This window comes from Lutjanus erythropterus, chromosome 16 (assembly GCF_056507025.1).
Source record: "Lutjanus erythropterus isolate fLutEry1 chromosome 16, fLutEry1.hap2, whole genome shotgun sequence".
NCBI lineage: Eukaryota > Metazoa > Chordata > Actinopteri > Lutjaniformes > Lutjanidae > Lutjanus > Lutjanus erythropterus.
In genome coordinates this window covers 9,280,489-9,301,328 of record NC_139332.1, presented here as the reverse complement: position 1 = coordinate 9,301,328, position 20,840 = coordinate 9,280,489, and the positions used below count along the sequence as shown (strand labels likewise).

Here is a 20,840-nt window from a genome sequence, read left to right as displayed (position 1 = left end):
AAAGTCCAAATGCACGAATCATTGATGGACTGAGATAATACCAAAATGAGCGATCGATGCAGTGTCACATTTACAAATGTTCAAGAGATTCACAAAGAGTACATTAGGGAAACAGGTGTGCCCTTTATTTGATGGTCTCACCCATTCTGACACTTTCAGTGTGTCTAATTCAAATGCTCACCGTCAATGCATCTAATTTAAATGTCCACTTTCAATATATCTGATTCAAATGTTGACTTTTAGACCTTTATGTCATCAGGACCAGGGAGCTGGGTCCAGGAGGCAATAGGAGAGCAGGAAGCACAGGTCCTGCCTACAAACCGATCAGTATGAGGGGTCAAGAACTGTAGCAGGTTACAGACTTTAAGGGCAGGTTTGCACCCAAAAGTTTGGTTCCTGAATCAAACTAATGCAAGGATGAGTTTTGACCAAATTCAACTGATCCAGAAACTGTAAACAAGTCATGTGGTTGGACTTGAGATTGAACTGGTCATACAGTTTGTGGGTAAAAAGACAACAAAGCCCTCCCAATTTCTACCTGGATATTGTACATCATGGAGCACTGTCAGGTTCTGTTCATGTTATTGTTGACCTGGAACCTCTCAGTAAAACGAATGAACAAAGCGACACAGATTGTCAACCAGGACAGTGAAATCAACAAACAAACTCCAACTTTTCTCAATCTGTAACCAGAAAGAAAATCCAGATCTACAGTGACCCAACCCATCCTCTTCACTCAGCATTTCAGTTGCTGCCATCAGGCCGTAGACTGAAAGGTCCCAGTGGGCAGGAAAAAACTGTTACAAGAAATCCTTTATTCCATCAGCTGTGACCATCCTCCATAAGGGCCTGTCTAAATAGGCCCCACTGTGGTGTTTGTTAGGGTTATGACGGCTTACACACCAGTGACAGAATGATCCACTCACCACTTATATCACTGCCACATGTCATTAAAGCCCCTGCTATATTGGACAAACAACCCACGGACACTGACTAAAATCTGGCATTGGTCTTCAATGGGAAAAGGTACAATCGGCATTCATTCCTGGTCAAATGACTCTGCAGCAGTCATAAATATTTATCAGCCCAAGCTCTGATTGGCAGTGATGGAAACATGATGCATGGGTGGACACGCTAATTTTCATTCCTTTTCCAGCAAAGGCAATGAAGGCTTGTCACCTCTGCTGGTAACTGCAACTCATGTGCCCCTTTTCCATCCATACTCATGAGCTTCTTGGCTAGACTCAGTGGGTCAGTCCAGCACACTTGAAGCTAATTTAACTATTCCTGTCTTGAGTTGAGCGGCTTAACACGACTCCTATACAGCTGAAAGTGAACACGAAACAGTAAAGTAAAGCAGATACCTGGAAGTACAACCAGACACGCAGGAGATAAACTAAACTTCGAACCACAGAGATTCGGTTAGAAGCTACAAAAAGTGAGAGTTGAACACACAAAGACTTAAAAACGGCCACTGCTCTGCTCCCTTGTGTGTCCTGACAGTTCAATTTTATCAAAAACAAAGTAAGAATAGCCCCCACCCCTTTTAAACATTTATTTATTTCACCATTAATGGCATTAAATAACATCCAGTTTGAAATCAGTTCAAATCAACACATTTGGAACAAGACAGATACTGGGTACTTGAGTTCCTCAGAGGTTTGTGGAGGTTGTGGGAGCACAGCTAACAAAGAGGCTTGGGAACCACTGGTATAACCGTGTTTGAAATACTATAGAGCACACTATACAGTTAGTCAGAAACCCACTGGTGACAACGTTCCCAGAATAAAATAGAGTCAAGGATTTTTTTTTTTTTCAGACCCTGGCTTTTCATGACTGACAAAGCAGGCGGACCTCCTGGGGTTTCATTTTCAACATGAAAAGGCCACCTCTGCTTTTAAACAGGGGCCCGGGCCTTATTCTGATGTGCAGCTGTGTTTAGGATTCCACAAATGCTTCTATATTTAGCTAACAGCAGATCCACGTTGGAGATTAAGTGCTATCGTCGCTACACAGGGCGAGAAATATATGTGAAAAATGAACCACAAGAAAACATGCCACCTGCCCTTTGCTCTTAACATTTTGTGAGTGAGCCTTCCATATAGAAGATTTGTGGGAAACTCCATTACGACGAGAGAAAGGCTTTGGGTCTTTCCTGATTAGAAATTGATCAGGTCATTCAAATTCCACCCTGGAGGGAAGCAAAGAGGATTGGGTTTAAGACTGGCTGGGAAAGACTACGCAGTGACACAGCTTGCCTGTTGATTTCATTCTCACTATCGGAGCAGAAAAACAAACTGTACAGCCGTTTATCAGCAGCACTGACACAGGCCAACGCACAGGAAGGCTTATAAGGATCCCGTCTGCTGTTTGGGGCTCCGTAACTCACAGCAGACTGTGAATTTGCATACAACTCCAAGGTTGGTTATTGTCTAAGGCAGCAGGTTTGACAAGGATACCTGGGGACACGTATAATGGACACTTCAATGAATAGGCCTACTTCTATAAAGCAGGCTGTTGACTCCACTCAGCTTGAACCCCCTTGGCATTAATGGCCGAGGTAGATGCAAAAGCAAGCAGAATATATTCTCAAACAGGTGACAGCTCCCCACACGTCGGCCATCGTCTCACTCCTTTAACCTTGTCCATGGATCGGTCAAAATGCAGGACTCGCTGACCAACTGGGATAATACCAAAATGAGTCATTGGTCCATTCTCACATTTACAAATGTGTAAGACATTCACAAAGAGTACATTAGAGAAACAGATTGCAGTCATTTTGCTCTTCCTGTAATGGTCTTTCCAATTCTGCCACTTTGAATGCATCCAATTCAAATGTCCATTTTCAGTGCAACAACTGTCAAATGTCCACTTTCAATGCATCTTATTAAAATGTCAAATTCTTCTTCTATTAATGGTTAAAATACCTAGTAAAAAGTAATGGATTCATGGTTGAAAATACAGCTAAAAGTATTAGCCTAAATAGTTGAAACAGATTGCTGAAAGTAATGGCTAAGTTGCTGAAATAGATAAAGGTCATACATAAACAAGTGACAAGTGACAGGGAGTTTGACAAGGATACCTGGGGACACTTTATAATGGACACTTCAATGAATAGGCCTACTTCTATAAAGGCTGTTGACTCCACTCAGTTTGATGCCCCTTGGCATTAAGAGTGCAGGTAGATGAGAGAGCGAGAGGAATATATTCTCAAACAGGTGGCAACTCCCCACTTCTGACAACACATCGGCCATCATCTCGTTCCCCCTGACCTTGTCCGACTGAAGGCTGGCAACCCTGCGCTGATCAAAGTTCGCTAAGCTGAGACAGCAAAGCGTCTGTTCACACTTCAGAGGGGAGGGAGGAGGAGGAGAGAGAAAGAGAGGGGGTGGAAAGCAGCAGTGTGTGAGCTGTGATTTTCACCCTAATCTTCAGTTTTGAGAAGTCATCAACTTTGCAGGGTGTAGTTACAGTAAAGTGTTTTCAGTTTGTGTTGTGTGGAAATTGTTTTTCTCCCCGGCTTACCTCCGCTACTTGTGAGCAATTTGAGAAATAAGAATTCTGCAGTTTTCAAGACTACTACGTATTATAAACTGGAGAAATGGTATTTTTGCTGAGCAGAGAGAGTCCGCTTGCTGAGTTGAATCAAGCCTCTCAGCGGGAGTTAACGCTAAGAAATAACCTGGAAACTTGGCACAGAAATGCACCTTGTTACATAAATAGACCAACAATTTAACATGTCAGCATCACGTCTGAATAAGTGTCTGCGTTATGGGGCTGCAGTGATGGAGGCGTATTGTTTCAGCTACTGGTGGGATGATGACATACGATCCAGAAAATCCTAACCCTTTTCTATCCCGGGTTGTAAAATATTTGCCATTTACCATGACAACCACGGGGCATGCCAGTAGCTCCTTTCAGCTACACTTCATTGTTGTTTTCATCTGTTACTGGATTGGATTAAGAGCAGAGGACCTTGAGATGATCACTTCCAACCACCCAGCCTGACTAAATGCCCCAGGAGCTGTGGAGGAGAGTGCGGATAACAGCCATGCTAACTCAGCTTGGACTTAAAGGTGAAATATATAAGACTCTAGCATTCAAAAATGAGTTCTGCAGTCCAAAGAGCAAGTTGGAACCACAGACAAAATCATATTTTCTTTGAAAATGACAAGCAATGACAAATCCTACACTACAAGTTGATCAGCTGTTTATAAATGTCATCTAATGTCAGCTTATAAATGTCAGAAAATACACACTCTGCAATTGTGTTCAGTGACTGCCTGTCTAGTGCCTGCCAAAATCCATTAACATATTGCTCAATTTAACTGATTTAAACAGCTTTTTATTCTAAAAGATAATTAATCATTTCTTATGACTCATAAACAGACATTAACTAATTTGGCAAACATTCGGCTTTAATCTGAACTCTAATAAATGTGAAATGGGTGAACAAAAACAGAAGTTTCAAAGGAAAACATGCTGCCGAAGAAGCCAATATTTCAATATTTTCTTAATCTATGATGATCATTTTATGATGCAGCACAGTAAATATATGACACATTTCTCATTTAAAGTAGCCCATCCAACAAAAGATAAATGTCCTGTGTCCTACACACTGACATGTAAGACTATTCTTTTATATTTAATTCACCCAGAAAATGGGCCGGGAGTTTTGTGCATTGTTACTTAACTTCTGCTGCATGACTTAAGGGAATAAAAATCATTATGAAATTAACATTAGCAATGGAGGAAGTGCACAATTTGCAATCAATACTAGCCTGGAGATTACAGGGCAAGACAACTACATAATTATGCATTTTAAGTAAACTATTTCTCAGCCCTTAGTCCATCCACACATGAAAATTGGAAATATTTTCTTGCTTAGTCTATGGGCCAGTAGTTTCTCTAACCTGTCTACTGGAACAGCTAATTGGCAACAGAAAGTGTAGACCAGAGTGCACCACCATTGCAGAATTAACATTATTTGTCAAAGACCAGTTTGTGAATATTACTGGTCCTACACTGACCTAATGCATGAATATGAGATATATTCAAAATGAGGCAAACATGGTGTTTTTTTTCAAGTGATACTTTCCCCTTTGTGGATCGCAAAGCGATGGGACCTTACTCTGCCTGATTGATTTACCCTGATTTTTTCCCCTAATCCTAACCAATCATTACTCCTCATTAGGGCTGGATATCATTTGGGTTTTTTCCACTACCTGTGTTAAAACAATTATTATGATTACTAAAATAGTACCAGTGCCTAAATGGTGCCTGCAACGATACTTTTATGCTAAAGAAAATTGGAAAATTGAACGCTATATTAAATGTTTACAGCTAGAAGTTTACTTAAATACATCAATGAATACAAAACACTTAAAGTCACATAATTAAAATTTGAAGGCTGCTGTGATTATCATCAGTTGAGTCACATCTAGTGTTTTTTTTTTTTTATATCTATGCTCCTCATCTCAGCATGTCGCCTGCTGCCAGAGCCATGTAGAGGTAGTGGTAATGTTAACGGGGCAGGTTTGGTGATGCTTCTGTAATGTAATTTCATTTCACAGCTCAGGTGTCGAAATGAGGCATGGTAATTTGTGCTGTGCTTCAGTCCAGTAGGTACCAGTCACAGCCACATTTGCTCCAGGTTTTGGTACTCAACCCTACTCCTCATGCCTAAACCTAACCTACCCAATCACTGACATAAATATACACAGACGCTGCAGTGGCCTTTGTTTTTATGTACAAGTGTTATAATCTGTGTGGAGCAGGTTGGGGAAGAGAAATCTTCTACTTACACCATGCAGATCATCTACTCTTGGTTATAACACGACCCATTAAAATCACTTGAGAAATGTAAATGTAAACGTTATAGTGCTTCTTATCTAGACAAAAATGCCTGTCTTTCCATAACCAATATGGCGGTGGTGATGATGTATTGCAGCAACTATGCATAATATGTCTGTGAACCCAACCAACAAAGGGAATGAGTACCAGCCAATCAGAGGCAGAGTAAGGCATGCCTTTGCCATCCTAAGAAAAAAAAAGAAAACTTGCAGCACACCACTGAATGATGGACAAAGGGGATTTAGGAGTGGGTGTGGTATACCTGCTTGCACCCTGCACTACATCACTGGTTCTCCTTAGAGAGCAATCTACCAGGAATGTGCATTTGGATGTACTTGATTGGCCAATGTCATGCCCTGTCCTGGATGACCCAGCGTTTTTTTTCGCTGGAGGCTGCTATGTTACAAACCCTGCTTCAACAGAGCAGCCACATTCAAGTGGATGATGAGCTTGTGCCTTTTCATGCAGGGTTAAAATCAGTCTGAACATGGCCTTAAGAGAAAAGCTGCATGAGGAACATTTACATAACGCACATCTATGTGTGAATGAAAAAAGAAAAACATCACTGCACCAAACAGATGTTACATCTTCCATGTCTAAAAAGGGCTTTATAAACCCTTAATGTGAAAATAAAGTAGCCAAACAGCCAAACCTTTTACTATGAACAATACTGCGTCAAAGCTAGGAATAAAAACTCTGCTATCATCAACATTCAATATCTGAAACTGCACCAGACAGTACGAATAAGAAGAGATGTTAAAGGCAACACAGAGAAACCCAGAGGGATTTTCTGTGAAATTTCCGCTCCATAACTAATAATATCATCCAGAGAATAAAAAATGAAAAAGCTCCAGATTTTACATTTGATGGCATCACATCTATGAGTCTCCATGCTTTAGTCTCCGGCTTTGGTGAGGAGTATTTCATTTGCACAGATATTGACTTTCAGTCAGTGCTTTATTTTGATAAAAGAAAAAAATAAAAAGCGAGGGATGGTTATGTTTCTTGCTCAAGCACATAAAGAGGATTCTACAGGCAGAGAGAGAAATTGAAAGGTGCGGGCAAGGTCTTCTCACAAAGATTAAAATAATTTTGAGAAAGTCAGTTCACAGATATAATATGAATACAGGGTCTGGTTTGAGATGTAGGTAATTAAATTGAAGGTGGATTGAAAAACCATAAATAACCACACTTGCTTTTGTGAAGCTAAAACTATATTAACTACAGTATAAAAACATCTAACTTCAGTCTTTTTTTCAGTTTTTTTCTAACTGAGGTTTTGTGGTTCTCAGGGGGCTGGAAAAAGTGCGTGACCCCTGGTTTCATCAAACCCTTTTAAAATCCACAGGACACAATGGGAGATGCAGAGTGGTCAAATTTAAAATGCAGCTGACATTTTGGAGGTGAGAGGTTTTTCATTTTTGCACAACAACGATGTGTTATTCATACAGTTTTTAACTGGCATAGGGTGCTTTTTGAGTTACTGATGTTTACACATCCTGATGCGTGTATGTGACCAGCATCCTCACACAGGTCACCAGAGGAAATGGACTACACTTTAGCATCAAAAACACTATTTGTAGTTGTTTTAATTAAGTATGTCAACCACTACAGATACTCTAACTTGGTTATTTGTGAGAGGATAAAGCTAATTATTTCTTTGAAAGTTTTTTCTTACTGTCAGCAAATCCTACAATAAGACCAAAGCCAACAATGAATTGATTCATTGATTCATATAGAGCAGATCCAGTCTGTACTCTTTATAATATTGTTAGAAGCAAGTCTACAGTTCCCACCATGAGAAAGCACTTGATGAAAGTGATGAGGAAAAACTTGTCTGTGTAAAAAGCCTAATGCAGTTTTTTCTTCTACTGTTGTCCAAAAACTAACAACACTGTGGTCGAGCTAAATGCTAATATTAGCCTGGCAATGTGGTCACAATGTTGGTACTAGCATGCAGTTGTTAAGCAGGTTGCCCTGGGTGACATGTTCCTTCAATATGATTAACATTTACACAAATGAGTTACTGCTTTGAATATATTAGTGCACTAATGCACATGTGTATCAATCCGCACCTGAAAGTAGTCCCCAAAAAGAGCTCTATTTACTCCTGTTACATAAGATTTGCTAAAAACTACACTGCCAAGCTGTTTTAGGAACTTAATAAAAAAAAAAATAGCATGTCAAATCATAATATATATATATAATTTGAGAGCCACTCTAAAGATTTAGATCTTGAGTAGGGCTTTATTAGCTTGGGGTGGCACAGGCATGATGGACGATTAACGGAGGGTTGGTGCGGGTGTGGTCGTGTCATTACATGCCCCTTTTGGGTTTTAAACTGTTTTAAAGTGAAACATAACATTACACAAACACGTCCCCATTGTGTTCCCCATGGTGTTAGCATTGAGCCATCTTGCTATGCCCGGTCCCATGACTTACTGTCTGTCAACAACAGCAGATTCAAAGAAGACATTGATTTTCAATTGCATAGTTGCAGTGAGCAGCCATTTTATTTTTTAAAGTTGCTCAGAGTTCTCTTAATGATAATCAAAATACACATTTTTAATCCACAATTCTTATTTAGCTTTGATTTAGAGGGGCTATAGGGTCAACATTTTATAGTTGAGACACATCTGATAGCAATAATATTCAATGAATATGTAAAAAAAACAGAAAGCTTACCAGTGCTTGAGCAGTATTCTTGCCTTTTTTTTAAACCAGGGAGTGAGACAGGGGTCCTTAGGGTATAGCTAACCCTGTTTATGCCTGATTAAATCATGTTTATGTAAAAATCTGACAGAGTTGACAGAACAACAATTTCATTAAAATATTATTTTAAAACAAAGTTGATTATAATAGCACATACGTAGGTGTTGGTCGTTTTATATTTTGAAGGTTGTGGTTGTGAAAACTTGTCTGGGACAAGGGTGTTTTCTGGTTTCAGAGAAAGTTTAGAAATATTCACATTTCCTGAATTACATATATTTCATAGGTATAAATTTTTACCCAAAAGTTGGAATTAGATTGCTGGTATTAATCATTTTTATTTCTCCCAGCTCTCAAGAATGGGCGAGAGGTAACGTAGTAACAGAATCCGTATTTGATCAGCATTGTTTTGTTTGACAGTTTGATCTGAGTTTCGTGTGATGCACCGGATGGATTCACCTGTCAATCACACAGTGGCCTAAATCATACCCTGCTGTATTATCTATTTTATTCTAAATGGGACCATAATTTCCAAAATGATCATCATGCTGTATTGAAGAGGACTTGACACTAGCCATTGCGACCATAAATTCATTTGGAAACTGTTTACTGAGGTCATAATTCAAGTTGGAAGTCAGCTCATTTTTCCATAAGGGTTCATATGATTAGACTGGTTTTTTGCAACCAGTGGAGTCACCCCCTGCTGGCCATTAGTAAGAATGCACGTTTAAGCACTTTTGAATCAACTTCACTTTTCAGATCTGCATTTAAATATACAGTCAATGGCAGGAACAGGATTACAGCCCCGTCTGGATGAGATGAACATTACAGAGGGAGATGGGGAATGAAATATTAACTACACTCTTTAACCAACCAACAAAACATGACTACACAGTGTCTGTAATAAATGTGGACAATCCACAGGACATTGCCTAAAGTGACAGTTATCTGAACATCCGTGGCTCCATTACAAACTGCTTCTTGATAATTCTGCATGCTGTCAGCAGTGCCAATTTGCCAAAATGTGAACAAATATTGGCCAAAAGACAGAAAACAAAACAGAAGCAGTGCCTACCGATACCTGGCATCACAAAAGCCCATTAGATTAGCTTTTACAGAGTCTGGTAAACAACATTTTGATTTATTTTGAGCTGTATGGCCATAGTGTTTGTTAGGTACGCTATCTCATAGGCTGTTCTGAGGGGAAAAACTTTCTGTGTCCTTGTTCCTTTATAGATTTGGTTTGTATGAATTATTGTGTTGACACACAACAACACAACAGCAGGTATTCATGACTGAGCTTCCTATTTACATCATCCCCTGCTTCTTTTATGTCCTTGTTGCTTAGTTTTACTGTTATTAACTTAACTCTAATAGACCTTTACTCATTTGCCCTCGCTCAGCAGCAGCTTATTATAACTCTAATTTTATTATTTCAAAATTGTATTATCCACCCACGCTGACATTCTCTCACTGCATTTCCACTGATTACTGCAGACTCTTATTCGTCACGTCCTTCACACCCATCCATGTACCTGTAGTTGCCAGGAGCAATAAAGTTTCCCTGGTGTGTTAACTCCCTGTGAGGCTGCCTTATTCACTTCAGGCTGGTGTCACTGAATACAAGCACAGAGCACTGCAGTCTGAGATGAACCCTCACACTATTATTCTGAGCAGTTCCCTCTGCTCCAATGTACCGTTTTAAACCTCTTTACATAGAGGTTTCTCCTTAATTTTGGGAAAAATAAACCCATAAAAATAGCTGATTTTATGACGTATTATGTATTCATCCATTTAAATAATTTTTGTTTTTGAGCATAGGGACCGCAGCTTGAGTTTTCGCTGAACCGTGTGTTGTAGAACGATAAATAAATCAACCTCGCACGTTGTCTGACAGTATCATATTCTATTCTATATGATGTTTACACAGTGATATACTCAAACCCAAGACTCAACATTTTAATATTCAAAAACCCTCAAACTCAGTCTGACATGTTTGGCATTTTTGGATGCATCTGCACTAGAATTTAAAATGAAATTCTGTCAGTTTTGAACAATGTTTATGTACGCAGCATGAGTTTGTAATGACTGACCACTAATGGACCAATGAGATTTAGATTTCAGTATTAATATCCGGGTCATAATATTAAATGTTAGAGTGCTCTCAGAGTGCAGATTCCCAACAGACAACAGATGGTGAAGCACCTACTGCAATGCCACCACAACCGCAAGATGCAACCAGCCGAGATTTGCAAATTTCATGACCCACACATATGTTGTCCCACGCTTAAAGATTTCAAACTGAAGCAGTTATTGATTACTTGTAGCCCCTAGCGGCTGGTTTAGAAGAGTGAAAAGTCAGTTGTCAATGGTCGTATAAAACAGAGCAACCAAAAAATAGAATTACTGCCTCACAGTTGTATGTCAGCACCAACCAGTCAAGTTACAGTTTACATCCATGTCTGTCCAGACTCATATAATGTCTGTGGTGAAGACTGAAGAAATGTGATGGAACTCACCACTATATCGAAATGTAACTCTAAAAGAATTTAATAAAGAGTATTAAGTGTTTTTTTTTTCCCAGTGAGAAACATGCTGTCTTTGCTTATGGGCCTTTTCCACCAGCACTTTTGGCCACACTGAACCAAACTGTACCACGCTGAGTTGCATTTCCGGTATCACTTTCAGCACACTGTGGTGCGTCGAGCCGCGCCGGAGATGGACCTACTCTGGAGTGGGGCCATAGCGAGCTTGACCCGGCTCCAAGCAGGCTGCGGTGACATCTCACCGGCCGCAGCCAACCTTCTCCCCCTCAAATCATGATACTCTGTTCATGTGTGTGCAGGAGAGCAGAGAGAAAGATGTTTCTAAAAGTCTCTTTATGTTTAGCCCTCAGTACTTTTGTAGTTTCCAATATAATCTTTATGTTTTGAAATTTTGTTTCTCTCCTCTATCGCAGTTTGTGCTTTCAGGTATCTGCATTATTTTACTGTTTCATATTCACTTTCAGCTGTATTGGAGTCATGTTATCGCCGATGAAACACCCAATTGAAAACATTTCCTGATTGTGCTGCTCATAATAAAAGCGTTTAAATAATGAAACAACAGGGGACTTATTGTGAAGAATTTAAGGAAACTGTGTCTTTATCCCAGGGGTGTGTATGAACGGTTTATCCACAGTTACACAGCTGCTCGACCCAAGCCTCTTCTTGAGTTCGTCTTCAGGTAAAAGACACATCTTCAAGTGGGTAGCCCTGTTGTGATGGAAATGCAAATGCCTGCCGTGCTGGGCTGACAGGCTGAGTCAAACCAAGTCGAGCCAGGCCGGCTCTGTGTATGGAAAAGGGCAGTTAGAGACTATTTTTTTTACAAAGGAGTACAGACGACTGACAGAGAATAGAAAATTATCTTCACAGTGTAGCTGACCTTTGGGGTATAAAATGTCATCACATCATCAATTTATCCTATTAGATACTTGTGTGTAATTTTGTCATAATTAGCGTATGAAATCTTGAGCTATGGCCAAAAATGTCTTTAGTAACATCACCATGACCTTGACTTTTGACCAATAAAATCTAATCAGTTTATTCTTGAGTCCAAGTGGTCATTTGTGCCAAATTTGAAGAAATTCCCTCAGGGAATTCTGAGATATGTCTTTCATGAGAACAGAACAGACATGAGGTCACAGTGACCTTGACCTTTGACCTTTGACCAACAAAACCTAATCAGTTCATCCTTGAATTCAAGTGGTCGTTTGTTCTGAGTTTGAAGAAATTCCCTTAACCCGTTTTTGAGATATGACCTTCACAAGAATAGGATGACCTGAAAACATAATGCCTAAAAAAAAAAACATAAAAAACATGAAGGCTAAATTTTGCTTTTTAATGACTTTTCATTAAAAAAAAGTTTGGTTGGTCCAGCAGTACTTGAGATTAGCTGTGGACAAGATGCAGGTCCATTGATGACACACGCACACACAGAAGTGATCACATAATCCCCTCCCGGCCACACGTAGCTGCCATGATGAACCTTATCCCTCATCTGACAGTATCATATTCTATTCTATATGATGTCCACACAGTTATAGATTCAAACCCAAGACTCAGTGTTTTAATATTCACAAACCCTCAAACTCAGTCTGACATGTTTGGTATCTTTCGATACTTTGGCATCTCCACTGGAATTTAAAATGAAACTCTGTCAGTTTTCAACAATGTTTACGTGCGCAGCATGAGTTTGTAATGACTGACCACTGGTGGGCCAGTGGGGTTTAGATTTCAGTACTAATATCCAGGCTATAATATATGCTGATCCATAAATGTTTAATTAATGCCATCAAGGTAAAATCCAGATACTTTATATCTGGGAACTTACATAGATGTAGTTAAAAAAACACATTTATGTCAAGGAAATCAAGCTCTGTGCTGGGGCTGAATGAATTATCATTTTTATATCAAAGTCACCATTTTCAAAGAGCACAATTATCATATCACAAGTTTTTTCTTTTTTTAAGAATTGTAACTGACATAGCCTCAACAAGCTGCAGCAAGTGAATGTTCAGCTATAATGACAACTGCTGCAAGCAGTCACTACCCTTGAGCAGGAGGCTGAGGTCCATCAGGACCAAAAACCTTGCGCCACAAGAACAGATTTTTTTTTTTTTCAACTGTAGCCTCATCAACATGGCTGGAGTCCCGTGCTGACACTGACTACACCATCTGACTCCAGTATTACATTAATACACATCTTTTTTGGACTACTACCTACTTTACTGCACTCTGTGACCTTTTGAAACTTTTTGCACATTCTTGCATATTCTGTCCATATGTTTTACAATATGTTTCTATATTTTATTGTCAATTTTCTACTTTCTATTTAGGAAATAAACTAGCAGTGCTTAGTCTTGTCTTTCTAAATGTTTTTCTACATGTTACTTTTGCACCAAGACACCAGTCCTTATACATGTAAACCTACTTGACAATAAAAACGAATCTGATTCTAAAAGTAGGGTGTGTATTTTTGTATAGGACAAATAGAGTGGCAAATCTTACATGAGCTAGCAGGTACTTCAAGAGCTCAAGAGTAGAAATTGCCCATAGGTGTGAATGTGAGCATTAGTGGTTGTTTGTCTGTGTGTGTCAGCCCTGTGATGAACTAGTGACTTGTCCAGGGTGAACCCCGCCTCTCGCCCAATGTCAGCTGGGATAGGCTCCAGCCTTCCCAGGACCCGTCAGGATAAAGTGGTTACGGACAAAGGCTGGATGGACTTCATGTATTTTATCTGATTCTGCAGAAGCAATACGTTTGGCATAATCATATCTTGCTTAATACAGTGTAGACCACAAATGCAGGCCTCTAGTTTGAATCATAAAAAAACAATTTAAATTAAAATCACATTCAGTTCATTCCAATGAAAGAAAAAATATCCTGTAAGTCACTATAATGACAAACTTTCTCAAAATAATGAAGAACCTTCTCCAAAAAAAAAACCAAACAAACTTATTTATCTTGAAATAATGATGAAGCAATCTCAAAATAATTGAGTGAGCATCTTAAGAAAACATCCTTTAACACCTGGGATACACAGGCAGCTGCAAAGCGCTGTCTGCTGACATTCGTTCTGCAGCAAGAGTTTCTGCATCTGTTCTATATTTTACTCGCTCCGAGAAAAAAATCTGGCAAGAAAACACACAGATCTACTGTCAACCATATAAATGATATGTTATATATGATATAAATTATCTGATCCTGATGTTAAAATATGTATCCTGTGCTTTCCAACCCTTTTCATTCCTCTGCACTTCTACTGCCTGGATTTTCAATTTCCCCCACATGGTGAGATTTAATGCTATTAAAAATAGTATCACTGATGTTTGTTCTTCTGCTTTTTTATATATATATATATATATATATATATATATATAACATACTTACACTTCCACGTTGTCAGATACATCTTAACAAAGAGTGAGAGCAGACGCACATACACAGACATGCAAAAGAGAAGCCCCTCCTTGCAGATCAAACAAAGCAGGGCTCATTTTAATTTCATAATTCATGAGGTTATTATAAGGATCGGCTCAACGAGTGATCTGAAAAGAGCGGAGGAGCAGAATTGCGTGTTGACCACAGCAGAGAAGTGTGTTTCTGGTGAACACACCAGAAACACGAGGCTGCTGCTCGCTCCAGAACTGAGAAGTCGCAGCGCTCTGCAGTGTGTCCACCTTCTGTCCCCAGCACAAGTCAACATAATGATAAACTTTATCACTATTTTGAGATACTAAGTCATTATTTTGAGAAAGTTCTGCATTATAATTGGTTAAAATCGGCTTCAATATTGCTTAGAAAATCTGCGGTTAGATGTTCAAGAGGCATAAAAGGAAGAACAAAATACATGAATATAATAAAACCAAGAAATGTGTCTAACACACACACGATAGGAGATATAGGGACAGAGTTTGTACAATCCAATTGCCAGCTCAGATTTTCAGACAGGAAAAGCCCCTGATGTAATAAAACCAAGCTCAGGTAGGTAAAGGTAGCTGCAGCTCCAGCTTTCCCCTGAAAATTGGTTTTGATGTTTACTCTGGAATAGAAAATCTCCAACCATTTTGCATGCAGTCAAATGTTTTTTTTCTTTTTTTCCCTGCACTTCCACTGATAGCAAGGTGGACAGAATGTAAAGCAGCTCTGATTATTGATGTGTGTTGTCAGGCACGTTCTCCGTCCAAAATGAGACGCCTGTCCCATTAATCATTAACAAAGCGGAAGATGTGGGATGCATCCGATGGAATGAAATGGGTAGTCCATTTGCACATTTGTCATCACAGAATACGTGTTCCCATGATGCTGGTGACTTTTTTTTTTTTTTTTTTTTTTTTTTTAACGGTCTCCTATGTTTTTATCTCTTATTTTTTGATGAGGCCATTTTGCATGCAGACAAATGTTTTTCCTGCACTTCCACTGATAGCTAGATGCAGCCAGGAAGAGAATGTAAAACAGGCTTTAGTATTAATGTGTTTTGTCAAGGAAGTTCTCCATCCAAAAGGCAATGTCTGTCCCATTAATCATCAGCAACGGGGAAGGTGTGGGAAGCCTTGAATGAAATAAACCAGTCCATTTGCATTTTTGTCAACATAAATATGTCTACCATGATACTGATGATTCTTTATGTTCACTGTATTTGATCATAGAGGGTTTTTTACGGCAGTTTTACACCACAGGGATACATTTTCTGCTTTATGTAGATGTGAAAATATGAGCCACAAAAGGAGATCAGAGGGCTAGACGGCATGTTTACTGGAGCCTGACTACACATGCTAACAAAATAGCTTACAGTGTGGAAGAATCCTCCGAGGATTGCAGAGATTTGGTACACAAAGAGGAAACATGTTTCAAGTGGAACCGTTTCCAAGTGCAAGCGGTCCTAAACATCTGCATGGCACGAGGACAAAATCTTTTGGGATATCAGATCTGTCACGACAGTTCATTAACGGGGCATTTGTTTTTTTCTGTATTGGCTGATTTCTCTATCAGTGTCAGTCAGATCCACTGAGGAGTTCAGTCCCTCTCTGATCTTGTTCCAGATCCACTTCTGTATTTGGAAAAAATCCACTTCTGTCAAGAAGAACATGAAAAGCCTACTGTCCTCTCCAGAGATCAGCAGCAATGGTTGTTTTCTCAGACTTGAAAGAATCTATGTTTATGTTCAGTAGCATGGCACAGCAGGAAATGGTGCGATGTCCTTACAGTGGAATTAAAATTAAGCATGTGAAGGTCTGGTTGGAGGGTACAAAGTGTTAGACTTCCACACAGAGGACTGTGATTTGCATCGAGTCTTCTAAAAACACCAAAGAATGTAAAATAAATAGAGAACACAGCCTGGAAAGTGAAACCAATGCACCAATGCAACCAATTCAATCTGCATTCTTTCTAATGGCCAGCAGGGGGCAACTCAACTGGCTTCAAAAAGACGTTTGACTGTATGTACTCTTATGGCAAAATGACCCGACTTCTCACTTTGTTTATGATCTTGTGAGCAGTTTACTAATGAGTTTCTGGTCTCATTTACTATTTTCAAATCTTCTCCAACACAGCATGCAGTTCATTTAGCAAATTATAATTATTATTAGAGTAAAATAGACAATAAAACAAGGTATGATATAAGGTGTGGTTACCTTGTGATTGACAGGTCATTCCTAGTTAGCCCAAGCAGTGCAACACTCCAGGCACATCATACCCAGATCACACTGTCAAACTACGCAGTCCTGATCTGATATGGATAAAGATTATGTTTCTATAGCGCCCATTTCTTTTAATTGTTTTTAGAAACATATATTAGTGCACTGTTTAGCTGTAATATGGGAAACATTGTGATCAGGCAGCCACCATCGTGTGTCCAGTTTCCAGCTGAGGCTCCCAAAACTCAAACTGTCAAACTAGGAAGTGTTAATCAAATAAGGACTACAATGTTAACACAGTGTTTATTTATCACCTAAAATGTTTTTAGAAACATACTTTAGTGTACTGTTCAGCTGTGATACGAGAATTTTTTTCTTGGTGAGTGGACAAGCCAAAACTAAGCACCATCCAACAGGAATGGTAATCTCTTGGTATCTCATGATTCGATTTGATTGTGATTCAGATGGCTACAATTTGATAATAAAACAATTTTCAATTCTTGAGTTTTGAAGTGGAACAAACTGAGCACAGTGATTTTTTTCACGATGGTGGTGGTTTAAGTTGTTAAATACAGTGGTGTGTGTCGCTCAGCCGCTGTTTTGTAACAGCTGCGCTTCACATTCGTCTCGCAAATGGAATTATTTAGACACTAACTCAAAACATCATTGCAACTGTTTCCTTTTCAGAAGATGAAGTACGTCACTCCCTGTTAACTGCTCACGTCTCTAGCATGTGTGTGCTGTAAGCTGTCAGGGTTCTGTGTTTTTCAAGCCGTCAACACCATGTTAATTAACATTTACAAAATTGATTTTTGACATTTATAAATTGATTCAAAATCTTTCACGTCTGCATTGTGATACATTGAGTATTTCTGTCCAGTATGCAGTTCATCACACCATGGTTACATTAGTGTTACGCACGCTCTAGTTGCAAAAAGATGGCGACCAGTGTTGTAACAATAACTGCAATTTAGAAATACTAAGCTATTAAAAAGTCATTTTCATTTTTTCTTAAAGCCAAGCCCTTCTTGTTTTACACTTCTCTACACTTCATCTTAAATGGTCGATATTTCAAAATATTCAAGAAATACCACTCTGGTCACTAACAGTTCAAGCTCGAGGATGGATTGATACTCGCTGTCTGTGACCTGACTTCAAACTTGGAAGCTGTAAGTTTAACCATGCTTTATGTTGTTTTAGTGTTTATTTCATAAGTTAACCTTTTGAACTCAGCATTAGCATGTTGCATGACTAATGTGACTACTACCACGGGCTGAGGACTAATGTTGTAATACTGAAGGACAGTGAAAAGAAACTCTGTGAATGTTAAGCCTCATCTGAATCACACTGAGTTACAGATTTAGTGGATAGGATGCCAGCAATTGTTTTTTTCTTGTACCTTTTTGTGGAACTTTACCCTGTAGTGCTAGCGTTAGCTCAACTAGCATTAGATTTGTTGTTTTACGGAAGCCCAGTCTGCCCTGTGGTGCTGCTTGCTGGTCAAACTGCGGGAATTAATTTGCAATGCTGTGTAACTATGATGACTATGATTAGCACCCAGCAGCTCTCTACTGGGAAGTGAGGTGAGATCCACAGATAAATCAGATAAATAAAATATGATTTATCATAAATGAAGCAATAAACTAAACAATGGCGCTAATACTGCATACGCCACTGTTGAATCAACCTAAATTACTGCAGGGGAAATTCAGTCACTGCCTGCCAAGACTCATAATAACCATGGTTTTTCCCTTGAACTTTAACCCAAAAAATTTGTGTTACCTAATGTAGCCAAAGCCAAACCACAGGGCAGATCAGTGTGTTTTGTTTTCAAGTGTAAGCACTGACTGTAACCCTCCATCTGACGGATTCAATCAGCCCAGTGACCATAATACTGCATATCTGCAGGGAATTGATATCATTGATGGTCAATACCAATGACTCTGCGAATATATGTGTGAGTGCTGACATTTCTGGCTCTCACAGCCCACTTTCTAGCTGGTGCTCTGTGATGGAACAAAGACTGCCTGCTGACCCCAGTGATCCCAATCTTCTCTCCCAACCTATTAGCAGCTCCGCAGTGAAAGATGGTGCCATAAGTGAGAAACACATCTAAGCTGTATTGGTTAAAGCTCTTTGAAGATCTATCTTTTATATTAATATTGAATCATGTAATGTGAAAGGGCTGTTAATACTACTGAACCCAATCGACACTCTAGAGGCATGAATCCAGGGATGGTAACATCGGTCTGTCTCTCCTTTGGTCTGTCCGCTACCTCGAGCCAAAATGAAATACTGATTATTGAACCAGTATAACAGTTATCATTTTTGTTTTAAGTGAAATGTCTTGATAACTATTGAATGAATTACCCTGGAATTTAGTACAGACAATTTTGTCAGAGTTGCCAGGTAACAAAACCACACTAAAAGAAGATCAAAACCAGTCCAACACCCAATAAAATTGGCACCAGCATCATTGGTACACTGTAGTTGTGTGTGTTCATGTGGCATGCTTGTGACATGTAACATGTCCGTGTCAGTTTAGTAGGATTTAGGAATACATTTTTTTTTTTCATTTACATAGAATGAAGATGTGTATTTCTAGATATTAGTAATGTAATTTGCCTGCAAAATAGGTCCACCCAACCAGAGCATTTCCACTGGAAAAGCGCAGACCTGGCAACCAAGCAAATGTTAGCATGCTAGCATACTGAAATAAAATGTCGCACATGATAAAGGAAACTGTCAAATAGCTGCATGTTAGCTGGTGGTAGCATTTAACTTAAAGGTATAGTTCTCCCCAAAATGAAAAATTGTTTGTGTCCCCATGAAACCAGAAGTCAACAGTACTCTAAAAGTTTACATAACATTATGTGCATTAAATAACTGACTTCCCTTACATTATATGAAATATGTAGCATAACATGAAGTAGCATGTTATGCTACGTATATCATATATATCAATTTTACTCTCTACTCTCTATTTTACTCTGAACCATGATCTTTTCTTGATCCTAACCAACTGGTTTTGGTGCCTACACACAAAACGACAACAGTTTCACAATGTATGCCACGTGTTAACAAAGTTTTCTGGCCTACAGGAGCTAAAGGATACCATGTGTATCAGTATGGAGCGTGACAAATACATTGGTATTTGACAATCTGGAATGAGAAGGGTTTGAATACTGAGTCAGCAGTATGTCTGTACAGAGTGAGTGTTTGTTCCCAGACAGCACTGACACGATCCAACTGCAGGATGTTCGATGTGTCAGCCCATATCTTGGTCACAATTCACAAAAGTCACAAATTTGGTTATTTAAATTACCCAAGTTAAAGGGACAGTTCTCCTCAAAACCAAAAATACACATTTCTCCCCCTTACCTAGTTTTATTTATCCATGTAGACTGTTGTTGGTGTGAGTTGCCAAGTTTTGGAGATATGAGCTGCAGAGATGTCTGCCTTGTGTTAAAAATAATGGGACTAAATGGAATCAGCACCAAAAAAAAAATCATTTGAAAAACTAATGTTCCTTTCCAGAAATCACAACCTGGCTACTCAATATAATCCACAGACCTTGGTGTGAGCAGTTCCAGTAGATTCTACCGTAGAAAGAAAATAGTTCCCACATGAAACTGCTAACCACAAGTTGAATTATTATTATTTTTGGGCACTTTGAGCACCACAAGCTGAAGGCAGAAATCTCTACAACTCACATGTCCAAAACTCTGCAACTCACACCTAAAGAAATCAAGATGTATATATAGCACTACATGCCAAGGGGAAAATATGTATTTTTGATTTTGGGGTGAACTCTCCCTTTAACAGCAGAACCAGCAATATGACATTAATAAAGACCACTTTCTCAATTTGAGAACTTTATTATTTTTTTTCCAGTTTTGGTAGAACTGTTTTTGGTGGACTCCAGCGAGCTTCTGCTGACTTCATGGATTTGTAGCAGTAGATGTACATGGCCAAGAAAAAAGCTCTTCAGCCAAAAATGCAAATGCCAAAACAGTGGCAGCAGTTTGCATGCTGTTCACTATAATGTTTCATGGGGTCTCTGCTGTTATAGCTTTCTCGTCCCTGTTATGGAAGCTA

The 20,840-nt window shown here is 39.1% G+C and overlaps 1 protein-coding gene across 1 annotated transcript in view; it reads right to left on the bottom strand.

Annotated features, from left to right (window-relative positions):
- The window catches only part of LOC146312716 (CMP-N-acetylneuraminate-beta-galactosamide-alpha-2,3-sialyltransferase 1-like), a 112,053-nt gene that overhangs the window by 44,311 nt on the left and 46,902 nt on the right, over window positions 1-20,840 (bottom strand). The gene's annotated exons all lie outside the window — the stretch shown is intronic.